General features: G+C 36.1%; 1 protein-coding gene across 4 annotated transcripts in view; it reads left to right on the forward strand.

The window, feature by feature from the left end:
* The window catches only part of LOC106881988 (uncharacterized), a 450,650-nt gene that overhangs the window by 349,565 nt on the left and 95,737 nt on the right, over positions 1-5,348 (forward strand). The window lies entirely within an intron of this gene.

Genomic DNA, 5,348 nt, shown 5'->3' on the forward strand with positions numbered 1-5,348 from the left:
TGGCCACAGTCAAATGACTGAAACAATTAAAAGAATAAAAGAATAACTCAGTGATTATTAGAAACCCAAGAAGAATCATACACACTAGTTGATTACATTGACCCCAGTACTTAACTGGTACATATTTCATTGGTAAAGGCACATGGTTCAGTGGTTAGAGCATTGGGCTCACTATCATGAGGTAGTGAGTTCAATTCCTGGATCTGTCTGTGTGTTGTGTTATTGAGCAAGACACTTTATTTCATGATGCTTCAGTTCACTCAGCTGTAGAAATGAATTGCCATGCTGTATTGGCCCCTTTGCCTTTCCTTTGGATAACATCAGCGGCATGGAGAGAAGAGTCTGGTATGCATGAATGACTGTTGGGGTCTTCCATAAAACAACCGTACCCGGACATGTGCCTCAGTGGGGAACTTTCTAGGTGCAATCCCATGGACATTCATGACTGAAATGATGTCTTTACCCCTTATTTCATCAACCCCGAAATGATAAAAGGCAAAGTCTACCTTGGTGGCATTTGAACTCAAAATGTAAAAACCAGACGAAACAGCACTAACCATTTCATCTGACATCTTCACAATTCTACCAGCTCACCACAATTCTACATAGCTTTATAATGGAAGGAGACTCAACAAATATATCTAAAATTCTCTGTAAGCATAGTATTTTCGCTTAGATGCCTAAATATATAATTAACTTTATTAATATTTTTTTTTTTCCTCTCCATCTTACAATTTTACAAATGTTACATCATGTTGTTTTAAGGCTTCAATTTATGCACGGCTAAAATGATACAAATATTTATATCCTTCTTCTCGAAATAATGGCACTGTTGGAAGATTTTAATGCTATAGAATACCATTTGCAATTAGGTATTAACATTGTATTCATTGTTCTAGAGGCACGGTTTCTTAAGAATCATTCCATCAATGTAAAATGTAAGATATAATTTAAATACGATTCTCTACGTTGTATATTGAATAGAGATTGAATGTGATAAATTTCATATTGATAAACCATTGTTATTATCTCTTGGCATTTAAGGCACCTAATCTGATTGTTTGAGTGTTACAGTCCCATATTTCATTTAACCGTTACCTACTACTGCTGTTACACCTACCACTGCGACTACTGGTGGCGGCGCTGCTGTTGTCACTGCTGCTGCTGCTGCTACTACTACTACTAACAGCAGCAGCAGCACCACCACCACCACCACTACTACTACTACTACTACTACTACTACTACTACTACTACTACTACCACTACTACTACTATCACCACAGTCACTACTACTACTACGACAACTACCAACACCACCACCACCACCACCACCACAATTTCCATCATTGTCAATCCCTCCTCCATCTCTGCTGTTGGCCGTTATCTTCGTTTGCAAACTCTATCATTAACATCTCTCTCTCTCTCTCTTCCTCCTTGTTTTCCTTCTGCTAATCTGAATCATTGTTCTTCTTGTTGTTATCATCGTTGTCCTCATTATCAGTGTCGTCATGGTAACAATTAGACTCTGCGTTTTTATCGAGGCCACCATCACCCTTTATCATCATCTTCATCATTTGTAATCACCTTCATCATCGTCGTCATCACCATCACCATCATCATCGTCATTGTAATCATTATTCTTCATTGTCGTCATCATCACCATCATCATCATAACAAACCCCAGCCACCAGCATCATCACAGCCATCAACACCCCACTCACCACCACCACCACCACCATCATCATCATCATTCATTATTGTCATTCTTTATCATTGTCATCATGTTTTTGTTATCATTGGTAATTCGTGATCTGTTTTTATTTCATTCTGATAATAAAGGGATGATTAGAATTATATATACACACACACACACACACATATATATATATATATATATATATATATATACACACACATATATGTATATATGTATATATATGTGTGTATATTTGTTTCTTTATTATTCATTATTACATTGAAACAAAGAATACCAGTGGATTTGTAAAATTGGAAGAACAACAGATAAAATAAAATAAGATAAAATATAGAAAAAAAAAACTCCCTTGCAATATTTTTTTCACATCTAGTTGTTAAATTCAAATCCGATAGGCATCAACTTTCTCTTTCATTCTTACCAGAGGCATGGAAGGAGATAAATGGTATACCAGTAAAATACTTGGGTTTGATGGGAATTGATTATGCTGTTATCCCCTTGAAATTTGCAGCCTTTTGCCTTTAGGGGAATTAATTCTTTAAAATTTTAGAATTACAAAATTTTAAAATCAGAAGAGATGGTCAGATGCAGGAATGGCTGTGTGGTATGATGTTTGCTTCCCAACCACATGGTTCTGGGTTCAGTCCCACTGCATGGCACCTTGCATAAGTGTCTTCTACTTTAGCCTCAGGCTGACCAAAACCATGTGAGTGGATTTAGTTGATGGAAACTGAAAGAAGCCCAGAATTTATATGTGTGTGTGTGTCTTTGTGAATGTATGTGTGTGTGTGTTTTGAGGCTGTGTTTGTCTGTCCACCCCCTATCCCATCGCTTGACAAGCAGTGTTGGTTTGTTTACATCACTGTAACTTACCGGTTCAGCAAAAGAGACCAATAGAATTAACTGTTAGCCTTAAAGAAAAACAAAGAACAAAAATAAATATAGGCGCAGGAGTGGCTGTGTGGTAAGTAGCTTTCTTACTAACCACATGGTTCTGGGTTCAGTCCCACAGTGTAGCACCTTGGGTAATTGTCTTCTACTATAGCCTTGGGCCGACCAAAGCCTTGTGAGTGGATCTGGTAGACAGAAACTGAAAGAAGCCCATCGTATATATATATATATATATATATATATATATATATGTTTATGTTTGTGTGTCTGTGTTTGTCCCCTCCAACATCGCTTGATAACCGATGCTGATGTGTTTATGTCCCTGTCACTTAGCGATTCGGCAAGAGGAACCGATAGAATAAGTCCTGGGGTTGATTTGCTTGACTAAAGGTGGTGCTCCAGCATAGCCACAGTCAAATGACTGAAACAAATAAAAGAATAAAAGAATTGGGGGTTGATTCATTCAACTAATTCTTCAAGGCAGTGCTCCAGTATGGTCGCAGTTTAATAACTGAAACAAGGAAAAAATAAAAAGATAAAATGTTAATTAAAGACCCTTAACGACCACTTTGCATAAAAGAATAATAAAAGAAAATAAATTTCTTTCTATATTTCGGTTGAGAAAATTGTCCTGATTTTAAAATAACTAATAGCAACGGAAGCCATATTATTATTTTTTATTTACTTGTTTCAGTCATTTGACTGAGGCCATGCTGGAGCATCGCTTTTAGTCAAACAAATCGACCCCAGGACTTATTCTTTGTAAACCTAGTACTTATTCTATCGGTCTCTTATTTTTGCCGAACCGCTAAGTTAAGGGGACGTAAACAAACCAACATCGGTTGTCAAGCAATGGTGGTGGGGACAAACCCAGACACACACACACATATATATATCGTTATATGTTGTTATATATTGTTATATTTTGCTCCATTTTTACAAAACTGTCCAATGAACGGAAACGTGAAACTCTGAGTAACAGTTTTTGTTCTATTTCTGCTGCTTTTAAATAAAGTATATATATACATTCATATATATATATATATATATATATATATATATATACATATACAATGGGCTTCTTTCAGTTTCTGTCTGCCAAATTCACTCACATTGGTCAGCTTGAGGCTATTGTTGAAGATACTTGGCCAAGGTGCCATGCAGTGGGACTGAACCCAGAACCATGAGGTTGGTAAGCAAGCTACCAAAAAGCAATCTTTATATCCAACTTAAACTGTATGTAACATTAAAGCACTGAATATTGTGTTATTTACTTTGAGAGGACCTCTCATATGAACGCAGCGCTAGCGTTAAAAGCATGCATGCTTTTATGCACCATGGATCCACATGAGAGGTCCTCTCAAGGTAAATGACAGAATTCAGTGCTCTAACAAGACATCCACTTGAAGATGGATTTAAAGATTGCCTTTTGGTATTAATACCACTTGGCACTAATCCCACCTTCAAATCCCAATGTCAATTTTCCCTTTCATTTTTTTTGATTTGATAAATACAGCAATAGTCCAGTCTCTCTATCTCGCTCTCACTGTCTCTCTCCCTCTCTCACTTTCTCTGTGTGTGTGTATATATATATATATATATATATATAATGGAGTAATTACTATGAAGCATTGTGTAGAATATATTGTATAAAGGATTGTGGGTAAGGCCAGAACAATGCGAAGTAAATGCAAGGTAAATCACAAGAAAACAAATATGTGAATTAACGTAGACTTACCTTGTATTCAATATTTTGGGGTTATGACCCCATTTGCAAGAAACTGACGGCAACAATCATCAGTTTCTTGAAAATGGGGTCATAACCCCGAAATATTGAATTTAAAGTAACTCTAATTTTTTCTACTCTCAGCACCAGGCTTTGAAAATTTTGGGGGGAAGGGGGTTAGTTGATTACATCAAGCCCCAGTGTGTAACTGGTATTTATTTCATCAACCCCGAAAGGATGAAAGGCAAAGTCGACCTCAGTGGAATTTGAACTCAGAATGTAGCAACGGGTGAAATACTGCTAAGCATTTTGTGCGGTGTGCTAATGGTTCTGCCAGCTCACCACCTTAAAACAATTAATAATAATAATAATAATAATAATAATAATAATAATAATAATAATAATAATAATAATAATAAGTGAACAATCTGGTGTGTTTATTTTGATGGCCTACCAATGTATACAGTGCATTTCTCTGCTCTAGGTGTCAGGAAGACACTCAGCCACTCAGCAAGAAATGGAAACAGAATTGAAAGAAGATGATAATAATAATAATAATAGTAATAATAATAATAATAATAATAATAATAATAGTAATAATAATAATAATAATAATAATAATGATAATAATTGCAATATTAATGATTGTGGTTTCTGCTTTTATGACAAGGCTGGCCATTTAAGGGAAGAGGATTAATGGATGGCATCCCCCCCCCCACTTGACCTGTACTTTATTTAATTAAGGCCCATAAGGATGAAAGGCAAAGTTGACCTTGGCAGTATTTGAACTTGGAATGCAAAACAGCCGGAAAGAAAAAAAAAAAAAGAATGAGACATTGGCATTTTTCTGATGGTGTAACAATTTTGCTTGTTCGCTACTCTGTATGATGATGATGACGATGATGATGGTGATGATGATAATGATGGTGGTTGTGACAATGATGATGAGAAAAGTGATGATGATGATGATGATGTTGTTGATGGTGGCAGTGGTGGTGGTGGTGATGATGATGATG

The sequence above is a fragment of the Octopus bimaculoides genome, chromosome 2, assembly GCF_001194135.2.
Source record: "Octopus bimaculoides isolate UCB-OBI-ISO-001 chromosome 2, ASM119413v2, whole genome shotgun sequence".
NCBI classification, from domain to species: domain Eukaryota; kingdom Metazoa; phylum Mollusca; class Cephalopoda; order Octopoda; family Octopodidae; genus Octopus; species Octopus bimaculoides.